We start from the raw sequence: 25013 nt of genomic DNA on the forward strand, positions 1-25013 counted from the left end.
AACAGTAATGCTTCTACAGGAACTTATTAAAGTCTTTTTTTTCCCTTCTTTTTTTTTTTTGACTTGGGGGTGGCAACTTAGCTTGACCTAGATTTCTGTCTGTTAAACAGCCAATAACTATCCTGAGGGAAATTTTATTTACTTAGACAGCATTATGCCACAGCTCCCATCACACTCAACAAAGAAGAGCATTATACATAAAACTTGTAAACAACATTCCCAAAGAATTCCAAGACTGGTTAGTCAGGTAATGCTATTCAATCTGGTGCCAAGAAAGCTCCATTCACAACACAAAGTGTTTTCAGTGCATTGCATGTTTTAAATTCCAGCTGTGTGTTGGTTCTTGGGAACTGCTAGTTTTCGACGCTGCGCAAACTCTGCGCAAACTCTGCGTCTTTTGGCAGGACTCCAAACAAAATCTATATTTTGCAAAAACAGCTTTTTACTTAGTAGTCTTACTAAAAGGGGGCAATTAATCAAATAAATTATTCATCATTTATGACTTCTTGAAAGACCCCATCTTACTCACATGAATATATGTTGGGTAAATTAACTGCAGACACTGTCAGTTTGTTTCGAACTTCAAAAAATTAAAAGCTTATAGAACTACCAAAAAACTAGTTGCTGTCAGTGAGTGTGTGCTTTTGATCTATGTTTATGTTCACCCACACACTGATGCAGCTGGCATGCTTGGACCTACCAAGCATCTAGTGACATTAACTAATAAAACTCATCTATGGGGGCAATTAAGAACAGAACAGAAATGAGGTGCAGACAAGGAAGAGCTGGTGCACACAAAAAAAATGTTGTGGGTCTTTTGGTTTCCGTAAAAAAGACTGAACAAATCTACGTGTAAACTGCAACGTGTAACTGCAGCAGCTAATACTGTGTGAATTTGAATTATTCACTGAAGCAGTAGTAGTAAATAAACACTGCAAATGTGAACATACATTAGGCATTGTTCATTCTTGTCAAAGTCAGGACACGGTGGCATTTGCCCACCTGGAGCATTTGGACATGTCCCAGTGCCATGAGTGCCGTTTTGGCCTGCTGTAACCAGCCAACTTGTAATAACATTAATAACTAGTAAGCTACTGCTAAACCAACAAACAGGGTTGAACTACAAAATTAGCAGTCTGGTGGTTTGTGGCATGGAACAGAGTTGTGGCCTGCTCATGCGTCAGACTATTTTGGGTTCTCTGACTGTTTTGAAGAAAAGCCACAGCGTTATAAGCCAACTTGGGTTGCAGGTTCAAAATTATTTCTAGTTGTGCACAGATGTGTATGATCAACAAATTAAGAAGACAAAGGCAGGCCATTACACACTACCCCAAAACCCTGTTACGCTTCCATTTACAACCAAAAACATATAATGCTGAACTAAATTAGACTACATGTTTTACTGTAAAATTAAAAGTGAGTTGATGATAAACGACAGACAGACAGACAGACAGACAGACAGACAGATAGAAAGAAAGATAGAAAGAAAGATAGAAAGAAAGATAGAAAGAAAGATAGAAAGAAAGATAGAAAGAAAGATAGAAAGAAAGATAGAAAGAAAGATAGAAAGAAAGATAGAAAGAAAGATAGAAAGAAAACAACCAAACTATTAAATTCTGCATTTAACTGACAGCAGATAAAGTGTTATGGAAACAAGAAGAGAAGGAAGAAGCAGAGAGCAGAGCACAGACAGCCATGATGCAGCACCCAAGGAAGAAAAAGGGCTAAGGCCCTGGACTTAACAGCCCAACAGAGCAGTTTGGTGGTGCCTGGGCTTGAACCAAATTGTAGTGTTTTTAATAATATATGCTGCTGAACAAATGAGTTTATATATGTATAAACACTATTTACTAACCTCATTTTGTGTAGAGTAAATAAACAGACTGTATATTTTTAAACAATGACGTATCAACAGTAATGTCTTATCTCTAGCACATGGAGTAAGTGTAGTGCAGCTGTGACTATCGAACCTCAACTCAGACACAATACAAAGTTTGTATTGTATTTGTATTGTGTAAAAAAAAAAAAAAAAAGGCAGGGAAATATGGAAATGTGACCTACTGGGTATGCAAATATACAGTATAAGCTTAAACTAAAAAAAGACAGCTTTTGTAGAGTGAACAGTTAATCCATCACTTCCTGACCGCCTGGCTGTTCAAACTGTGAGCTTTGCACTCGAATTGAGTTTCAAAAATACAACCCCACAGAAAATGTTAAAAGCCAATTTTTAGAAAGAAAAACAAGAATAAAAAGAAGGGGCAGTAACTAACCAAACAATGTCGTTATTAGATCACAGCATACAGCAAGTCCAACGGGATGACAGTTAAACAGAAATATTTGGCAACAGAGTCATCCCATCAGAGGACAAGTGTCTGAAAAAAAAACAAGTACAGGGTTTTTTTAATAAGCTTTTGATTTTCAAAATCAACAGCACACTGGTGCAAAGCTGTACTGAAAGAAACAGGGTGAGGGATTAAAATGGACATAAGAAGAAATAGCAGCAGGCAGGCTTTGTGGTGTGCATTTGTCTTCGTATCTGCATCTGCAACTACACTGATGTGTGTGTATTCAATGTGCCAAGAGACTCCCCACAAGGAAGCAGGAAGTAGGCACCAATTAGTGGAAATGCAGAGAGATGATGTGCCTAGAGATGCAAGCAGCTTCCCCAGACATTTAATAGGCTTCAGTGTCCACATGCCCTTCATCTGGATGAGCTGTCGTCCAGCACAGCAAGCAGCCACTACCGAGGCTCCACATGCTTCACTGATCACATGACTTTGACTGTTCAGAGCAAGGGCAAGGCAAAAAAAAAAAAAAAAAAAATCACCATACAACATAATTTCTCCACAATTCTAAAACCAAACCACAGTGTTCAAAAAGACCGAAAAGCTTAACTGAGGGTGAATTCAGCTGATTTTCAGGTGGACTAAAAGTAGTGGCTAGTGGGTCATTCAACATGTTAGCTCTCAAAGACAAGCATATGGCATTTTTCACAGAGAAAAACATTTGAAAATATACCATATCAATATACACTGATGATAAAGTACTTTGATCTGATCGACTTATAGGCTGAAGCAGCCAAACAGGCAAAGCTATATGTGGAACGAAACCATGACCGAGGACAAGCTGATGGCATCAGATGTAAGTACAATTCCTCCGGTTTCATATGCAAAACAAATTATTGCGCTAGCTTACACGGTTCAGGTTCTACAGGGATTTAAAAATAGTTACGCAAAACGGAGCGTGCTGCTCTGACCGGCTTTAAAGGGTTAACAATGACTTTAAAAAAAATAATGTAAAATAGTGTGCAACACCACTGAAGTTTTTTTTTTTTTAAACTCTCTTTTCAACCAACAGCAGTCACTCTCCTCTCCAAATAACTTCTGCTTAGCTTTCCGAGCTTCCCTCGGGTCCTCTTAATCAGCGGTCTCCAACCTTTTTTGCGCCACGGACCGGTTTATGGCCGACAATATTTTCACGGACCGGCCTTTAAGGTGTCGCGGATAAATGAGGGAGGGGCTAATAATCGGCTCAGTCATTTTTAATGATCGTTGAAAGCCCAGATCGTAATCGTGATTAAAATTCGATTAATTGAGCAGCCCTACCTATTAGGGACAGTTAATTTGGATAATTCTTCACAGGAAGTGTCATGTCACTCATCACCATTATATGAAACTACATGTTAAACTGGTTAAAATCTAAAATTAAAAAGAGACAGGCGATCTCTCCAAGGTGTAACCTGCTCCTAGTTGACACATGCCAACACCAGAAAGCAGCAGCAGCGGTCCACAAGGCAAAACGCAGGAAAAGTTGAAGGCATGAATTCACTGAAATATACAACATATGTTTAAGTTTGCATAAAACCCAAAGGAGGAAATGACTTTCTTGTAAACGTTTTTTCATCCAAACACACACACACACACACACACACACACACACACACACACACACACACACACACACACACACACACACACACACACACACACCCCCCTCAGGTGTATGTTTTAACAGTTGCGTAGCTTGTTGCAAAGTGTAAACACAGCTTAGAATTGCTTCGTCTTCCTTCTAAAAGCTCTACAGAGCTATTAAAGCTTTTAAGTTAATGAGGAAAAGAGCTACAGAAAATAAACTGATTCCATGATATAAGCTTTAAAAACATCTGCCTGATTTGTTCCTTTACACTACATGTATTAATCCTAATTCACACCATCTAGATTGTTTAAATCAAAATTAAATGCAATGGAAGAAGACTAAAGTAATTTTTTTATTGCTGAGATGCTGGTGGATGGTAAGAATCTTGGTTATGCTTTGGTAAGAAACTTATTTGAGGTTGTGGCGTAATCACACCTTAATATTGCATAAAACAGCGCTGGTCACATTTTCTGGACACCTGTTCTGCCATCTGATTGCACCATCCAGTCTGCACACCAGTCAAAACGAGAGGGGGAGAAAAAAAAAATCAAACAAACAACAAAACCAAAATCGGACAGAGTGGGCAGCGTCAACTGAAGTTGTCGATCACTTGACTTAAACACCCTCAGCACTATGGCTAACCTTTCAGTGCAGCTGGCTAACAATGAAGAAGTCCCTGGAACTACACATGCTCCAAAAACTACCTTTATTTTTTAATCTTCACAGAGAGTAATAAATCTGTGACAGCTTTTGAAGCAGGGCTCCGTGGTGTATACATTTGGATCGATACATGTAGGGTTTTATCTCCACTTATTCCTTTTTTGGTCTTGAAAGACAGTTCTCGGATTATACCAGGTTGAAGTCAGAAGAGAAAGCCATGTTCTCTCCAAGTGTTTGCAGAGAACCCTGAAATCTCAAGAAGAACAGAGCGGCAGGAGAGAGGGAAGGAAGTTCAGAGAAACTGTGGCTTACTCAGTCATTATGACTGTGTGGCTCCCTCTGCCATCTGCCACATGAAACATTTCTAGCCATCGCCACCACCTTTTCTTTTTTTTAGCCGAGGTGCTGCTGTAACTGTCCCACAGAAATTCTTATTCCTATTTTGACTTTCTGATTTAGCAGCAACAGAGACAGACGGACGGTTGCAGTGATGTAGGCTGAGGCGATTTTGTGGTCTCAGAAACATTTATCCAGTTTAAAAATAGTGCCCAATACATGGATAATCATAAAATGAACTTAGCAGCTGCAGCTTAAATTATTTTAAGATTTCAAATTAAATTTTAAACATAAGCAAGTTGTGATTTTACCAGAAAACCTGCATAAACCTAAAAGAAATTATTACAGTAAATACTAGTCAAAGTCTGAACTGAGGAAGAAAAGACAAAACAAAACAAAAAAAACCCCTCCATCCTTTCTTTGCAGAAGATTAAAGGAGTCATGCGTGTATCTAATCCGTCGACCCCTATTTTTATCTGGCTCAATAAAAAATAGAGCAGCGTGACACAGAACCCTCTCACTCTACAGTCAGACAGGCCAACTGACTGACAGACAGGTGGGAAGACAGGAGGCAGCCGTCCAGTCTGCTTCTCTGACGTAACAAGTGACAGGGTTGAGCTTGCCGCTGATGACAAATTACAAAAGCAGAGAGACAGGAAGTGAAAGAAAGAAAGGAAGAGGGAGAGAGAATACCCCCTTCCTCCTACTCCTCTCCACCTCCCCCTTTGAGTTCTGGGAGGCTGCTGGACTGGAGAAAGCAGAGGGGAGGAAGGGTAGTGGTGACGGCTTATTGTTTGAGCTCTGTGTGCTGCGGTTCCAGTCTCAGCACACACTCATACTAGCCCAGCTATTTATATCCTCTCAATATCCATGCAGGCGGAGGCAGGCTACAGTCATTTTCATCATTTCCTACATTCTGGAGACAAAGAAGAGACTACTTGCTGGGAGTGAGCCTGCTTGGACTACTTTTAGAGGATCGCCCCATTATTAATTGCGTTGCATTTTTGGTTTTCATAAGAACATACATTAGCTAAAAATAAAAAATAAAAAAAAATCCATATTCATACAATTAGCTGAACGATGATTGTTCAGTTAGTAGCACCAAATATATTAAAAAGGGACAATCAACTCTATTAGGACTGCATTTAATGAAGTCAGGGGAGTTGCTAGATAAAGTCTGGTCTAATCTCAGACTATGCAATGCATGCTCTACGAGTTGCCAAGGCACCAAAATGGCTTGCTCACCTGACTAAGGAGAGACAGAAGAAATGTAACAGATGCTTGAAATGTTGACTGTAGTTTCTGTAAGTATTTATCATCACCAGCATTTACCTTCAAGTTACTCTAGTCCTATTTTGAATGATGGGGCACGGAGCTCTTTGTAAAGGTTTATTCTGAGCAATTGTGATGGCAAGAGTCAACAAAGTGAAAGCAATACAGGTTCAAAAGTACAGTGCAAGTAGGTGTGTGTGGGGCTGGCTGTACAGACTTAATTACATCCATTAATGAGATGGTAGGTGTGACAGACCAAGGAGAGCTCAGTGGTGATGTTATGCAAGTGTTCATGTTAAATGCAGAGGTGAACAGAAGGAAAAGATGACTTGGGTTCTTGGAAGCTCCTCAAGTAGAGATGAGAGGTCTGAGACAGAAACGGACGGGGAATTGCAGTCCATGTGAAAAAAAGTTCACTGGAGAAGCAGTTTAACAAGGGGGCTACATCAGCGAGCCAGGTGGGAACGGAGACATAAAGCCCCGTGTTCAGTGGGTAGTAGTGACAGAAGTCAAACTAATAACCAATGGATTGTCCATTAATCAAATTATCATTGATGGGTTTGTTCTTTGAAAATCGAATGCTTAAATTAGTCCCAGCCATTAAAATGGCCAGGCTGCCTGCACAACTAAAGTCTGTAGCCATTTTGCACATGCACTTCAAAACTTTGAACTTTTCTAGATATTCTTTCTTTCGTTAAGTTGTAACGACACAGAAAAAAAAAATAAATACTGAATGCTTTATTGTTACTCCGGCTTGCAGGCTACCACATTTATTACTTCAAACAAAATAAAGGGAAAATTCCTACCATCACTTATGACAGACTACCTAATTCAAAGTGTAGCTCTATTACCACAAGCAGCATTACACTGCAACAGATGTTACACAGCAGTATTTACAGTACCACAGCAGAAGTCTAATGTAAACACAAACGTACCCTAGGGAGTGTTTTCACTGGAAATTTTAAATAAAAGCTGCTTAGCAGGTTAACAGTAAAGTAACGTAACCTTCTAACTCTTCAGCAGCCTGCACAATATGACAGAAGGAACAGTCTTCTTGCATATTTTCAAAGCATTGTGCTTGTTCAACATTGCTGAACTAGCTTCCTTTTTACTAAATCGTAATGCGTGCTACGGAACATACACTCATGGTGCCCTCATGTCAACGACACACTTTTAGGCCACATAAAAATTTACACCCGTATTTATTGCAGATCATGTTAAATGTGTCTCCACATTGTAGTGGTTTACACATTTGCCAGAAAAGTGAAAGATCCCGAGTTTGATTTTGAAAGGAGACACAAATCCCTTTTGGGATTGCATCAAGGAAAGCATCCAGAGTAAAAATCTGCCAGATTAAATATGTGCGGCTACCTGCTGTTGCAGCCCATTATAAATAAGGGAGCACCCAAAAGTAGCTGCTTCTTCTCCTAGCAATTGTCAGTATTGAGATAATTCTGATCTCAATACTGACAAAACCTTTTCTGGAAATGAGCAGCCCTGTGAAAACATCCCTAACAAACTGCTGTGTGCTAAATGTGCCCAGATTCTCCAGATTTTCCAGACTCTGTGAAAACAGCTCAAGTGTGGGAAACAATGCAGTGTATATGTGTATATAAACAAATAAGCACACGCAGTCATGGCTTAATATACTATACCTTAAACGTGCACATTTATATACGTTATTGGTTTAAACATCCTAGGAGAGTGACTGAGGAAGGGGATACACAGAGAAACCGCCTGCTGATTCTGCTGCTTTCATTGCCTCTCCTATTCCTTTGATGCTAAACCGCGACAACTCCTCTATTCAGAGCAGAAGAGGAGACGAGGAGGCAAAGCACGGCGATGGAGACACAAAGAATCTCATTAGAAGCAGCCACAGCGGGGTTCGGGTACAATATGGCAGCAGCATTAGTGGCAACAGCAGCTCAGAATCTCTTCAATAAAAGCAGCATTCAGGGGCAGTGGCACTGAGACCACGCAGAAAAAGATTCAGTGGACAATAAAGGAGGGAATTAGGGAGAAGAGAGGCATACAGGGAGAAGATGAAGCCAAAACCCAAATTGCAAATGACACTTGAAACTATTATGGTTCAAAACGGTGATTATACAGACTGCCTGCACAACGAGTAATCCCAGATTTGGAAATAACCGGAATATTTTCCGCCTTTGAAAATAAGGTAACTACAAATGGATGTTACTGCTCAAGAGAAAACAACAACAGCTAGAAACAGAGCGTTCTTCTGAAAAAATGAGAGATACACTCATCAGGTTGTCGTGGTCAACGAGCGTTTGACTGGCCAGACCAATCACAAAAGGCAGTCATTGATAAATCCTTTCTGCTCAGCAATTACAATATTTATATAGTTTACCAAATTTAATTGACGAATCACTACTATACTTTTGATCTCCACATTATATTTCCAATTTAATATACGTGTGCTATTACATAATGTTTCTTTAACTGCCAACAGATCTTTGTAACGCAATTAGGATGCAGAAAGAGAGAGGAAGATGATACTAAATGAGAGAGAAAAAGATGCTCACAGATGGAGAGGACAGAGATCAGGAGAACAAGGACATAGAAAAAAAGAGGAGGAGTCAGACGAGCATAGAGGACTGGTAGGTGTAAATGACAGCGGCTAGAGGCATGGAAGTGTGGTTTCTTGGCAGAGGACTCTATCTGCTCATCCTTAATGCAGTCATCTGTTGGTTCCATCGCCAACCATGAATAATAAAGGCTCCACCCTGCTATGCCAGTACTCTGAATTATTAATTCACAACCACAGACTTGCATTAGCGCACACTATGGGGTACGGACACATTTGCCTGTTTAGACTTGCGCACACAGTGTGTGTGTGCACATGCATATTCACCACACTGACAACGAGTGAAATTAGTGTTCTCTCTGAAGCAGGTTTTTCTTTAGAAAACTGCTGTGACAGAGAGAAAGTGATGTTTCTTTGTTTTTGTTTACTTGGGGTAATCATTACTGTTACTTCCATGTAACTATCAAAGCATGTCAGATTTAATAATAAACAACTGTAGAATTACTAAAACAAAACTATAACAGGAATTTCTAAAATCAACACATCAAAATAATGACGACACGTAGCTATCCTTTTGCTTTGACAGGGATAAACTACACTTAAAATATCTCGCAAGCATAACCAGTTCAGAATTACTACCGTTTCAGCCATAATAGTACACCCCAAGAGATACTATTAACTAGGTCATTGGTTTCTTTTCATAGGCTTGGTTAAATGATGTAGCCCAATTAGCTTAAAGGAGAACTGACAGATATAAATGTGCAATGCTGCTGTGACTGTATGTTAAACGCTCAACACTGAAAATGAGGGACGGTCCAAAGAATGGCTGTGTGCACGACAGAAATGAAAATATTCACATTTCACCATATAAACAATGTCCTACTTTAAGTCCTTTTAAAATCATACTAAGCATGCCTAGGACGTTAAAATGCAAGCGCACACACACCAAAAACTCCTCTTACTCACCTGCTTTGCATCTGCTGCAAAAAGAGCCTAACTGAAAAGACACTCTCCTACACACTGTGCCTCTGTTAAATCAAAGCAGAAAACATCTCTGCTTCCCCACACAGATACCAGGCAACACAACCTGCCAAACAGTCTATTGTTGGGCTGGAAAACAACACAAGACTAGCAGAAACAAAAAACAGAATGAGAAACCCGCAGTGAGCACATTCGCTCAGAATATACAGCTGTGTGAACGTTTTAGTGCATGTGGTTCTACGAGAATGTGTAAACTGGAAAAATGCATTTAGGCAGCACATCCAGATCTTGTTTTTACCACTGGACACTGGGTGTTAAGGTGACAGTAATGGTGTAGGTGAGAAAACCCAGGTAGACAGCGAGGCAGGCATGAGGTATTAGGAGACTTTCTGCTAATGCAGAGCCAATGTTTGCACAGACAGCAGCTCCAAATCTTCCCTGCAGAGAGTAGGACTTGGGGATTTCTTCTGCAAATTTATGAAAGCTTGACAGACTTCATGCACCGATAACCCCATTCACTCTCACAGTCCAGGGACAGGCACACAGCCTTAAAGTGAAGTTTGATGCACTGTATGACCTTAAATACAGTTTTATACCTTGGTCAGTAAAATAACATACAGAATTAGAAAATTACAAAAAATATGTTATACAAAAAACAAACAGACACGGTTTACTCTGCTGAGATTTGCAAGTTGACCTGCAGAGTTCATAAAGTTAGGGCTTCCTCCATTTGTGATTAACAAGTACATACGTGATTAACAAATTGAGCCAGTCTTAGGCCATTTTCACACCTAGAGTTCGCTTACTCTGGTCCGGATCAGTTGATGAATTTGTAAACTTGTAGCTTTTACTCATGGTTTAGTTTATTTTCACACAAAGAAAAATCCAAGGGAACGCGTCACTACAACCCAAGTGAGAGTTTTAAGTCTGTTCTGGGTGGGAGTAACAGAGTAAATACAGGAAGAAGGTGCTGTACTGGATGACTATTGGAAAATATTGAGTATTTACATTCATTTCACAGATAGTTGCTAGTCTGTACAGACCTTTGCACATTTATTGTATCTTCCCGCATTGAGAATTCAAAGTTTATGTGGCTATGGGCTTTTTATTCCTTACCTCAAACTTGTAATGTACACCTGGTTATTGGTTCGCACAATAAAGAAAGCACTCTGGAGCTCATTTGGGACCATACCGAGACTCCTCCTCCAAAGGGTCTCAGTGCGATTGTTCTGGTCCCTACCAAAGTGCGATTACTGTGTTCACATCTGCACGAGCGAAAAGTACTAATAAGAGAATTATTTTCACAGTTAAAACTCACCATAATACAAGCTATTAAAATGCACCAACGCTGAATGCTTAGCTATAACACAATACAAATACAGGACTTTTCCACTTTTTCACAATGGGCCATTGGGGAGTGCCTACACACATAAGGTAGATTGTTCCGCATACAGTTAAGACAATGAATCTACTACCTTACTCAACAAACACATATACAGTCTTCCTCTATTTCTAAATCAACAAATGTATTCTGTTTGAGGAAATTAACCCCAGTTTAAAAAGCACTGGTTAAAATTATTTCTCAGGAATCCTGATATATCCATGCATAACTATGGTATAAAAAATGGAAACAGTATTTATTAGTATCATAACTTCACAATGAGCGTGAAGGAACCTCCTGTGCCAGTAACAAAAAATCTTCTGCTTGCCCTACTGAGACATAAAAACAGGAAGAACATTGGACAAGAACCACAGAAAATGATCTAAAAGTCTAAATTACTTGAGACAACGAGATTAAAACTCAAAAAGACCAAATAAATACTTTGGGAGAAGTGTCTGGATATGAAATGACCCTGAATTCTTACATTCCCAGGAGACTCTGCCTTTACAGAAACTTGAGAAGGATGGGTTTATTTTCCTTAGACACTGACCCCATAAAGTTGTCGACATCAGGAGTCACAGCAGATGATCTGTAAATGAGTGATAAAATGTATGTACACAACTCAGAGTGGACTATGAGCCTTTGTGTGAGTGTGAGATGCGCAATTTTATGAAAATTAGGTTCATTTGGATAAGCTCTTAACTGGTTAACATATTCAGTCAGTCACTTTTTTATTTGTTTAGTGCATTGTACCTGCGTCACTTTTTTAAATTTAGACTTATTTATTCATTTTTAATTTGCATGTACTGGTACGTAGAATACAATTCTGTTGCAAATACCAATTTTGTTAAAAACTGTTCATTTCATCCAAGCCTGGAGTCTGAATTGTCAGTTTTAGAGCCTTCTTTCTTTTGTTGTTCTGTTGTAGTGCACTGAATTGAGATGGTGATGCAACAAATGTCTTTGTGATGCCCGTAGACTGACAGAATATGGAAAACTGAAGACATACAGTTTAAAAAGCATACATTTTTCTCAAGACATCCCAGGTTGTTCACTTGTTTTGTAGATAAATGGTTTATTAAATATTGTTTTCATATTGAAATGCTTATTTATAATATAAGAGAAAAGAATAATCTGGAGGTGTTTTGAATAGATTATTATGGAACTGTTTTATTGGGCCAGGGTGTCAGACAATCAATCATACAGCTTAGTAAGAATATGCAAGAAAAAGGGAAAGAGCCGAGTTCCGAGTAGAAACTAGTTATACAGTGCAAACTATGCAACCAATAACACCTGCTAACATGCATACTACTAGATCAGCCTTCAGTGTATTTCTAAAAATACACGTTTAACATTGAGGTTCCATTGGACCATGTGTAACAGGACTAGCCTGGGAATTGAAACTTGCAAAAGAAAAGCCTTGTTTTCAGCCTGAAACTTAAAATGACCATGATGGTGGACTTGATTTATAACAAGATCCAAGCCACACAATGCTGAATCTAATGAACATGTAAGATTCCCATTGTGTACGTACCCTAAATAAACGATCCTCAGCAACAGATACAGAATGTAACGTAAACGTCCTTAAAGACCAAATAATTATTTATTTTACCCACCACCATTATTCAGAGTATTAAGTGCAACAAAAATATACTATTTCTCTCTATTTTCAATATTTCAAGTGCTGACTAAAACACGTGGGCTATACTATTAAGCTATTTTTGTGAGGTAGGATTTTAATTTATGAAACACAATAGGCGGCCTTTAATCAGTCCATCTCTAATCTGTAATTATAAACCCACTTACATATACATCTATTCAGCTGCCACCTACTGCTCAGAATATTATTTTCTTGAGATTATTAGCTGTTGTATCAGAAACATGCTCAGATGTAGGCCACAGTTAACGATAACCATCTGCACTTTTAGTGTAATCTCTTCTAAGACAAAAAAAGAAAGAATAAAAATGTTGCTTTATTAAAAAGATAGCCTGAGGGAAACTGCACACAAAATAGATCAAGTAAAATCTTCCTTGTATTAAAGAGGAGCTAATTCAGGTCACTTTACATCTGAGCACTTTGTGTGACATCATTAAAGCACAAGCGTTTACTGTATCTTTGAAGTGTATCCGATGACTCGAACGCATTGGGGGGTTGAAGAGGGCAGATAAAAAGAGGAACTGCTGAAGCCTCCCTGCTAAGACAGGATTCATTGCCATTATCATCAGTGAATCATCTTGTATTCTTTTTAGAACAGTCAAAATAATTCCAACTGGGTTTAATGTCGCCATAACTGAAGCAAAGGAATACACCAACTTCATAGTGACTGCACTACTTCCTCCGTATTTCCCCCCACTGGCCCAAATATGAGGCGCTTCAGTGAACCAGGACGCAGGTGTTATATGTAGAAAGTCAGACTGAACAGGCAAATGAGATTTAACCAAAGGACCAAGCATCCGAACACACAGGGTATATACACAGCAGAGAGGTGACAAACTAAAGAAGCCTTAAACCACGAATCATATGATGAGGAGATTTGGTGCCCCCTCATCCCGTGGGAAGCATTTTATGAATTTTTTACAAATTAATACACAGTAGTTCTGAGTCATCACATTGTCCTGTGATTAAACTTTCCATCCTGGTGGAAGTGGTCTTTTCCAGGATGTGCACACCAAGGGTGAATGAGTGGTTTGATGAATATGAAAATGATGTGAATCACATGCTATGCGCCTTGCAGCCACTACATTTCAACCCAACTGAACACCTTTAGGTTGTGTTAAACTCCGCCATTATCAAATAAGGTAAAATCTTTTGGAAGAATAGCGTTCCAGAGACTTGGAAAAAGTGCACTGAAGCTGTTCTGACAGAATGGGATGTCCTAGCAATTGGCTAATAAACTTCGTGTAGACAAAACTGTCAGTTTTTCCTTGTATCGTGTAACGTGGTCCATTCAACTAGTTGATTTATAGATGAAAACAACCAGACAGAAAAGGAACTCTACTGAAAAAATCCTGTCAAATAAATACACTGTATCGCAACAAAAATCCTTTAACTGACCTAAACCTTTGACTGGACATATTACATGGGACAGCTGTTCTGAATATGTCAAAATCTCAATGATCTTTGTGCAATAATCAGGTGGCAAGACTCAGATATTTTCATATAATTTCTTCATTTTCTTGGCAAAAGGAACCTAAACTGGATAATAGGGCTGCCACAAACGATTATTTTGATAGTCGACTAGTCACCGATTATTTTTGCGATTAGTCGACTAATCAGATCATCATCCATTGAACGTAAAAGTACAGCTTATTGCACCAGCAGCATCTGCTCTTATATAACTATCATTAGCTTACAGCTTTAAGTGTTTAAGGTCTGTGCTAACTAAAAATAAAGACAAGATGATAGTTAATTGAATTCTAATTAAATGTGCAGATTGTTTCGGTGGAGTTTAATAAACTCAGCCGATTTATTCAGGAACAAATAAAATACTGAAAAAAGCCAAACAATAACATTTTTAAGTTATCTAAGTGACTTGTATATGTTTAACCTGAGTAGGGCGGTGGGTTTGAAAACGATCTGCCGGGAGTCCGGTGCTCTCATGGCCCCCAGCTAGCTATCGAGCTAGTGGGTAACAGACGCCTCCGAAAACGTCGGAGCGCTTTTGAAAATATGCGGTGTCTTGATAAACTGAGCAGATATTTGAGGTTTACACAGCTACATTCTCGCCTGAAAATATGTTAAACGTTTATTTTGTGACCCAGAAAGAATAATAAGAGTAATATTAAAACTAACTAGCTGCCGCCATTGTTGACAACTGCGCTGGGCCGCGCTATGAATTCTGGGACACAGTTTCTTCTTCTTCGGGGTTTAACGGCAGCTGGCATCCTTGTACATGCAGTGCTGCCATCTTCTGTTTCAGTCCGTTATTACACTCTTAAATCCTGCTACTTATTCCTGCTTTTGGGATCTTACAAAGCTTCAAACGACGCGTCGACTATTAAATCAGTCGTCGACGATTTTGATAGTCGACGTAATCGTGACTAGTCGACTAATCGTGGCAGCCCTACTGGATAAGCAATCGGGAAAGTCAAAATATAAAGGATAGAGTTGCTAATCTATAACAAATGGAGCCACTGATATAACATGATTAAACAATGTTTTAGTCATGTAGCGCATGTTAAAAAGTCTGTTGCAGTGGTTTAAAAAATACATTAACATGCATGTAAGACCTATACAGATATAAACAAATGTATATATATTAATATATATACACATTTTAAGTTCTTAAGTGCTGTTGTGCTTTAGCCAACAGGGGCGATCGTGGCTCAAGAGTTGGGAGTTCGCCTTGTAATCGGAAGGTTGCCGGTTCGAGCCCCGGCTTGGACAGTCTCGGTCGTTGTGTCCTTGGGCAAGACACTTCACCCGTTGCCTACTGGTGGTGGTCAGAGGGCCCGGTGGCGCCAGTGTCCGGCAGCCTCGCCTCTGTCAGTGCGCCCCAGGGTGGCTGTGGCTACAATGTAGCTGCCATCACCAGTGTGTGAATGTGTGTGTGAATGGGTGGATGACTGGATATGTAAAGCGCTTTGGGGTCCTTAGGGACTAGTAAAGCGCTATATAAATACAGGCCATTTACCATTTACCATTAGTCACTACCTTAATAACATAAGACAGCTAAAGTCGCTATCGGGTGATGCTAATAGCTAAACAGCTAACGTTACCATGTGTGGTGTACCATTTAATACTTCAATGGGAGGTTTAACGGCCTTCTCCAAATTTGTCCTAAAGTGCTGTTCACTGCTGTGAATGTCGTCTACTAGTGAGTGCAGGGGCTGTGTGCCTGCCTGTCTGAAGTGGTGCCTGAACTACAGAAGGCAGAGATCATCCTTTTGGTACTGACGCCGTTGCAAATTAGTATCCAATTCAATGAAATGGGCTTTACACCAGCAGCGAATCATTTGGTCTTGTGCTCTTCTGCATGATTCCACTGAAAGAGGAAGTGTCCAACTGTTTCCCATAGCGAACACATATCCTTTTCCTCATTAATTTAAATCAGCTCTTGCAAAATCCAAAACAAATTGATGTCATCAAGTTGATCTTTCATTTAAATAACCAGTCACTGTGTCTGCTGCTTTTCACCATGAGGTAACTCTTGGTAAACAGGTAAGGTGGTGTATTGAAGGATGATCCCAGTGGTTAAATGGCAGTTTAATTTTGGACTCAGGGGATTCTTTAGCATGCTATATCTAAGGTATTACTTCATGTTAAAAATGGTTGAAAAGATCTCATGGGGTTGTTATCAGGCTTCTTTTCTGATGACAATACCTCTTAAAAATATAAAGCAGCCACACAAACAGGAAGCTTACATATGAAACCAGAAAAAATATTTATGGACAGCTGTGACTCATCACACACTGAAAGTACAGAAAATGACAAAATTAATAGAAATAAAACCATTTTCTTGGTTGTTGGTAGTATCTTCAGACGTTCAGTAGCAGCATGTGAACAGGCAAACAGGAAAAAGCTAAAATGTCGGATTATATCATTATCCTTTTGTTAAACAGTTCCCAGTAGGAAATCTCCGGAGCCCGTGGGCGTAGTGAAAGACTAAGGCATGTGTCAGGCCTACAGCTCTCCTCATTGCCTGCATTGTGCAGCTAGCCAGCAGGCGTGGCGGTAGAAGGCCCCCGGTCGTCAAGGAGCTGTCCAGCCGCTGCCCAGATGGAAAAGCCAAGCTGAGTTTGCATGCAAGACGGCTGCCACAATTACACTATTCTACTGGGATGCATGATCAGTAGGAAGAAGTGGATGTAGAGGTTTTGCCTCTATTACAGCACGGGGGATGGGGGACGGAGGTCAGAGAAGATGCAGTAGTGTGAAAAAGAAGGGCGAACAAATCATGAGTGTGAAACTGTGCTAAACATCCATACAGAGAGATTAATATAAAACAATATACAAAAAAAATATAAATAGCTACGTCTTCAGCAAGTTATCAAACTGCTCCAGCTCTAACTTAATGGCCTGCAGCATGTCCTTGTTTTGCTCTGCATCCTCGCAGAACTCAGTGTGGTGGCACAAGAGTTAGTTCTACAGCTCCTGCAGGTGAGACCAGCCCTCCAGCTCAGTCCAAGACACCTGGGCTAGAATATATTTGAATGTGTGATTTACAAATAAATCATTGGAGAAGAAGCTACAAAATGTTGAAGACTGCCAAAACAGCAACCTGCCAGCCTGCCATTAGTAGAAACACATGAAAAAAAAAGGCCTGTGCTGCTTATCAGTTACAGTTACTAAATTGAATGAATTGTTACTTAGTCGGCTATTAATATAACTGGACCCAGGAAACTGATCTCGATGTTGCAGAGCAATGTCGACTGATATTAGCCTTTCTGTCAGTTGCTGGTCTATCTGCAAATAAGATGACGATTCACATAAGGAGACCAATGTTTATCTGCTTGGTCACATCAATTTTATAGTTTTTGTGCTCTGGTTTCAGTATTTTGTAAGACTGGCTTTGTGCTCATTCAAAGACAGTGTGATGAAAAGTTAAAAGGTTGTGATCAGTCCTTTAATAAGATGGTAAATTTTATGTTTTCAGGTTTTGCACTGTAACCTGAACCTGTAAACTACAGTAATGAGTTGGATAATGACTCATCAAATAAATCGATTATAAAAAAATTCAACACAAATTCTTTGCTTTAATGCTTTGTTTAACTAGAAAAATTAGCAGGAGACCTTCATCAAACATCCACTGCAGTTTGTTTTAGAAAAATCAGTAATCCTCCAGAAGTTGTAATTAACATCTGCAGATGAACTGTTAACTTAGTCTGATACCCCATGTTTAAATTATATAGCATGGTGAAGGCTGACAGCAGCCGACCTATTTTACATGGAAGTGACACCTGCAGAAAACGGGGGTGAATCTAAAGGGGAGCATGTGGTGTACTAGACCACATTTATTTCAAGGCTTTCGCAACATTTTCAGATTAAAAGTGAAATAATATAAAATATCATATTAATTAAAGTGCATTAATATTTAAAAATATAAAAATAAATGGGTTTTTTTTTCACAAGCCAATAAAAATGTACATGGGCCAGTAAAACTTTGATCTTCTGACCTGAGAGTTGTTAGGTTATTATTAATTAACATTTACACCATCATAACATCTTGTTTTCAGCAGCACAAAAACTCTCCTTCAAAGTCCAGGGCAAACTTCAGAATGCTGATATGCTCACTTCTCTTCATTGCAGCCACGACATCCTCCTTTAAAGGCTTATAAAATAACTAACTCATTCACTCGCACACTTGAACAATGTACGCACACATATGCACATTCCTTTTGGAAACCACCAATATGGCTTGGGTTTTGTTTGTTTTTTTGTTTTTTTGACAGACATATGCAGTTAAACTTTAAAACAGGCCACTCACACACCGACTCTATTCAGACCAAGTCTTTTCTTTGCACTACTTCTCCAATGTGCACCCACAATTTTGTTGTACATGTACAATGACAATAAATGGAAGTTCTATTCTATTCTAATTTCTAAAATGGAAACCAATGAGCAGTTCGTTTTGAAAGACGTATGTCCTTTTACTAATGTGACAAAACTATTTCGTATCCAATTAATCGGTGGAATAATCAATAGATTACGTGATTACTAAAATAACTGATATAGACAACATTATGATACAGTTGTATTATAATGTTATGCTATATGATGAAAATTATGATCACCTACCAGCTGAGACAATTAATCTGTTGTTCACTACACAGTTATATCCAGTGATACTGTGTGATGCACCTAAAAAGGGGAAGGAGTGCAGGTGCAGTGCAGATGTGCTGCCAATTTCCGTTTCTATCATTCTTTCTAATCACGTGTACCACGTCTTGCCACTTTGCATCTTGCAAGGTCTAACATAAAAGTGCATTACTCAGGAGGTATACACAATAAAAGCAGCAGACACAATACATCACACTGAGCTACTAACACACGACACCACGATGCTAAAATGAACACAGCCATGAAATAATTGATGAATTCATCCATGCAGAGTGACATGAGAGCCTACTGTGCCTTGCACTATGTGTGAAATCCTGTTGCTCATGGATGTCAGTATTAGAGACACAACAGTACAAACATTTCATATCAGAATTATTAGTATTAACCAAGTGCTTCTAAAAAGTGATGAAAATGCTAAAATCTACTGATACACATACCAAGACAGTTTCGCCAAGCTACATCCTGTCCCCTAAACATCTACCAAGGCAGCTCCCTCTTATAAATCAGAGTATTTCAAGTAGAATGTGCGTGAAGGACACTCTCTCCTTTTGGGTGACAGAGGCGAAAGAACAACTGCAAATAATATCCAGTGTGAAAGCAGTTATACTTATACTGTTTTATTTGTTTACTCTTGTCTACAGAACACAACAACAAAGCTGTCAGCTTCTGGACTTTAATAAAATATGTTGGCTGGGTTACTACATAGCACGGTATCATGGGAAATGAACAAATATAGTCTCCAGACAAAAACCCACCAAGATAAAAGTCACATTAAAATAAAAGGGTACTTACCTTGCGTTCCCTATAAAGTGATAACAAGCAATTTCACAGTGTCTCCATCGTCTTTCAAGGTTCCCGCTATCTCTTAAAAATCTAACTATGACCACAACCCAGAAAAAAACAAAACCGATCCTGAAATTCTTTGCTCTTTCCTCTGTTTCCCTAAAAGTAACTCTTGTTCAATCGTGTCAGTCTGATAGCAGAGAATTCAAGGCACACAATTTTAAATACTAACAACAACATTTCCCACTACAACACGGATTCAACGCAGTACTATAAAATGTGTTTAAAGTATAAAAGTCTCTGAAGCACTGTCACTACCTTAAGCCTTTTCAGCAACAGACTTACTGTGAAACAGTAATACTAACCAGTGGGAATTTTATCACAGTAACCATTATATGTTTCACTCTTTGTCAGTATACTGTTGAGCTCTGCACCAAAGTCACCACAATAAATCCCTCCTCTGCTGTTGGAGTTGGCGATTAAAGAGACAGCATGCGCTGAAGAGAAGAGTCCTGTGGGGGGGTGGGGGCAACTAAACGATGTCATTGTGTTGAGGTCAGCAGGGCCTTGGACAAGCTTCAAATGTGCAATGAGATGGTCAGTGTAAAGACAGAGAAGCCATTACTTCCCTGCTGAGCACATAAGCCAGGCACAAAGCTTAATATGAGACAGTAACACAGCTCAGCTTCTTGCAGATTTAGGGATCGAGCAGACATAGTCTCTCCCCCCCCCTTTCCTTCTCGTAACCCATTGCTAAATAGAAGAAAGCTGACATGTATCCAGGCCAGTAGGCTTGTATTGTCACCTTTACTGCTTGTCAAGCTGCACCTCAATCAGGACTACTCTGATCTACCCATCAGTCATTCAGGGTGACGGGGATGAAGCTATTGACAAAGAGACAATAGGAATGGACAGAACTAAGTGTGGTCAAAGGTTTCCGTCTGTAAGGTGTGGGCCACCATACTACATAAGTCTGATTTTTCAAATAAAGAGCTGTGTGACCTCTCATCTCAAAGCACAATCTCAGCTTTTTCCAAAATATGGCATTTTCTAACATTTAAGGTAAAGAGTTTTCAGATGAAAACAAGAAAATGTACTTCCAGGGACCCTCAGTGCACTATGCTGGACATTCAAGCTTATGGGCAGCAGGTTAGCCCTGACAGACACAGCATATGGATTCCTAACATGCTGCAGTCTGGCTCACCAGATTCCTCTGGGGATAACGAATGCCAAGCCTGTGCACCCCCACTTCATGCTTTGTAAAAGAATTTATTTAATAGAAAACCAGAAGCTTCATCCTGCTTTCATCAGCACTATGTGCTCATGATAACTAGCACGAGTCAAGACAGGTGGGGAAAAAAATAACTTTCTGACAACAAAGGAAGAAAAATCTACTCTTTCAAGTTATTGTTAGTTTTTGGCTTTAATTCCAGTTTTGGGGTAAACTCTTAAACCATTGTGCAAAATTTAGAGGCAAAAACAGGTGTCTATTTTATATTACAATCCAAAAAGAGCAAGGCAACTATCTCTCCCATCAAACAGCTGTTTTGCTTTCATCCAGATTATAATACAAAAAGCCAATCGCTGGTCAAACCTGCTGAGGCAATCAGTTATTAAAATAGGCAACAAGATCTGGACTGATGATATTTGAGATTTCAAGCTACTACAACATGCTAATGTATTAGATAACAAGAACTGGCACAGAGATAATACACTAATCACAAGATTTGTTCCCTGAAAACAACCCTGGAGTAAGATCAGAACTGATTAGGTGTACTACAAACCATTAGAGTTAGACAGTCTTCTCCTAAACTACACAGTAATATTATGTAAAGTACAAATACTCTATAACCATGCTTTTGGGTACTCAAGTCTTGGCTTGTAAAGGTATGTACGTTTCAACATTGCAAACAGGCAATTATATTTAAGTTCTGTGCACGGAACCTGCACACAATGCCAAAGCTGCAGGGACAAGACGAGTCGTAATGCCAATTTTATAAACTACCAATAGGACTGAAATATGAATATTGCAGCTGTGGCTAGTGCAGTTCGTGTCCTTTAACCTGTGAATGTATCCTTGAGCAGGACACTAAATCATCCCTATGTAATTTTAGTTAAACCTGACCTTGCACCTTCCGGTGGAGCAATGCCAAGTGAAAAACAATTTCCCCGTGGGATAAAGAGTATCACATAACTAAGTGTTTTTTTGGTTGTTGTTGTTGTTGTTTTTTTAGCAGTTATCGTTATTTTATTGGTCCTGCCCTAAAACCAAGACAAATGCTGAAGTGAGTAAGGATGTTAGCAAGCTTATATTAAAACATGAGAGATACGAATTAGATTTTCCTCAGGAAAGGGGCTGGACCTCAGCTCGATCCCTGTGTTCTAGTGCAAGGCGGACGAGGCTAAGATTACTGGACCCATTATCGGACAGAACCAGTCTTTTGTCGCCCTTAATTCCCAGCAACACGCTGAACAACACTAAAAGGTCAGACCGCAGTATTTGTGCACAGGGTTGTAATTTCAACGACACGTTAACTGAACCTCTACCTTTAGATCCACCACAAGTAAAAAAAAACAAAAAACAAAAACAAAAAAACCCTGGAAAATCTGCCTGTATAACAATGCTGTACTTTTTGTTTTGTTTTGCTGGACCCATGTTTTTATTTTTGGGCTTCCACGCGGTATTGCACCACAGCGTTTCCACAGACAAAGACTGTCAAAGGAAATGGTCAAGTACCCAAGACACGACCAAGGTGTCCGACTATGGAATCAGATGAAAGAAAAAGGTAGTGACTCGGGAGATTTTCAGCACAGGCGCGTAAATCTGGGTGACACAAGCATACAAGGCAAAGATCATTTTAACAGATGCTTTATTTATCCGTCTTCTGCTGTACTGTCAAGCTTACTGACTGCATTGGTGGGGGAGTAAGGAGTTGTAAGTAAAATCAGTTCAAGCCTAGCATAACACTGAATTGCGTCCGATAATGGATCTCGTGACGCTACGTTGCTCGTTAACTAGCAGCTCAAGCTAACACTCCCATTCGGGTTTGCGCTTCACAGCAGCACCTATTTAGAGCAAACGGCACTTTCATTCTGTTAGTGAATGTAAGATAAAAACCTGACTCTAAAACGTAACAGAAAGCCCAGTAATAACACTCCTGTGTGGTGTAGCTCCTGAGCCACCCCTGTGCTAAAACCCTGTGTTGCAGCGGCAGCAGCAACAAACCCAAGACAAAACAGTCAATGCGCTGTGGGCAACTCACCCAAAAGATACCACTGTGCTGTCGACCATATGCTGCTGCAGTTCAGCGATGAACACCCATTAGAATGATTCCTGCGGTTGGGGAGCATCCAGGTGTTGCGGTGTTAAGATTACACTATTCCAAACCCTGCTTCGCTTTGACGGCTGTTGTCTGTGCTGAGACCGCATATGTGTGTATGCTTATGTGTTTGCGTGTGTGTGTGTGTGTGTGTGTATGGAGCTTTGTGAGGCCTGCTGCTGGAAGGAAATGGTCTCCACTCCGTCAGTGCAAAGCGCATGCGCTTGGGAATGGGAATAGCACGGCCAACGGGCGAGCGGTCTGTGAGCACAGCCGTGTGGCCAACAGGTGAGATTGTCAACCGATGGCTGACTTGTTACAGCGGAAGGTTACCCGCTAAATGGCCACCTGCTGCCCTTTCCAACGGGATAAAGCCGCGGTGCAGTAATACAGGATACAGGATAGATATACGCTGTCATTTACTAGTAATAGACTGCAATTAAAACTGATTATTAAGAATTTCAAAGTCTTATTTGGTTTTCATAGACATAAAATTCTTTTCTTTCTCTCTTTTTTGCAATATTTTCCAAGTAACCTATATTTGATAACAGCATGATAAAAATGGAAATTCTGTTTTGTGGTGCCACCGCATTATTTTTAGTGGCCCCCATATGGCGACCCCTATGAAACTATTCTGGAGGCGCCCCTGACTGTTAGGGCTGCGTGGTGATTTAGTGCAACATGTTCGAAGAATAAAGTGGACTACAGCACGTGTGACCTTTGATAGCAGTGCTCCAATGTGTTTGTTTATTTTTATAATTCCATAAGGTACTGTTATTCAGACCGAAGGCATGAATAATGTTTATTCAGTATACCTATCTACTTTAACGCAGGGGTGTCAAACATAATGCCCAGGGGCTAGAATTGGCCCTCCAAAGACTCTAATTCAGCTCATTGGACAGCTTTTAACTAAAGTTAAGTACAGGGTGGGCCATTTATATGGATGCACCGTAATAAAATGGAAATGGTTGGTGATATTAAAGTCCTGCTTGTGGCACATTAGTATATGTGAGGGGGCAAACTCCTCAAGATGGGTGGACTTTTGTTTTTTCAATAGGAAGAGGACCATGTGACACATCAAACTTATTGGTAATGTCACAAGAAAAACAATGGTGGGTGGCCCACCCTGTATATTTAAGTATAACTTTTAAGTTTCATAGGTTTTACGTTTTATAGCTTTTCTGACTCTTTTCTACCATTTATACTATACTAAAGTAAATAAGTAACAAAAAATAACTTTTTGGTATTAAAATTAGCAAAACATTGCTTTTTATAATTACACTGAAATCTGGGAAGTCATCTGTTAGGGGTTTTATAACAAAGTGGAGCCATGAAGTGGTAGGCCACATAAAATTAAAGAGAAGGGTAAGCAGATGCTGATGCAGGTGGTGGGCAAAGATTGCCAACTTTCTGTGGAGAGCTTCATGGAATGAGTTTCCATTTCTGAGCAGCTGCATCCAAGCTTTACATCACCATGTGTAATGCAAAGTGTCTGATGCAGTGGTGTAAAGTGCGGCACCTTTAGAGCAGTGCAGACGTGACCTTGGAGTGACAAATCATAGTTCTCCATCTGGCATTCCGATTGACCGGGGGGGGGGGGGGTTATGGTCTGGGGGTGGCCCCTTCCTGTGCACAAAGAAACGTTCATAAAAACATGGATGAGTGAGTTTGGTGTGGAAGACTTGACTGGCCTGCACAGAGTCCTGACCTCAACCAGACAGAACGCCTTTGAGAAGACTTAGTGTGGAGACTAGAGATGGCACGATACCACTTTTTTATGTCCGTTACCGATATCATAAATTTGGATGTCGGCCAATACCGATATGAATCCGATATAGTGTGTTTTTTAATAAATCAAACTGTTTTTTTAAATATCCTGCTGCATTTTGTATAAGTTCAAACTCAAGTTAAAAAACAACAACACTAAAGCTATTCTGTTATACCTGTATACAAAAAATACACTGAACCCGAAATATTTCATAGTTCAGCAATACTAATCAATCTAATAAACTTAAACCTACTCCATCCTCCCTATTCTGG

General features: G+C 39.7%; 1 protein-coding gene across 1 annotated transcript in view; it reads right to left on the reverse strand.

The window, feature by feature from the left end:
- cskl (c-src tyrosine kinase-like) overlaps positions 1 to 23297 on the reverse strand; it is a 51369-nt gene extending 28072 nt beyond the window's left edge. Inside the window, exon 1 of the mRNA XM_026174343.1 lies at positions 22917 to 23297. The gene's annotated coding sequence lies outside the window, so the exon portion shown is untranslated. The remainder of the gene's footprint in view (positions 1 to 22916) is intronic.
- Positions 23298 to 25013: the final 1716 nt, after the last annotated feature.

Source organism: Astatotilapia calliptera, chromosome 1, assembly GCF_900246225.1.
Source record: "Astatotilapia calliptera chromosome 1, fAstCal1.2, whole genome shotgun sequence".
Lineage (NCBI taxonomy): Eukaryota > Metazoa > Chordata > Actinopteri > Cichliformes > Cichlidae > Astatotilapia > Astatotilapia calliptera.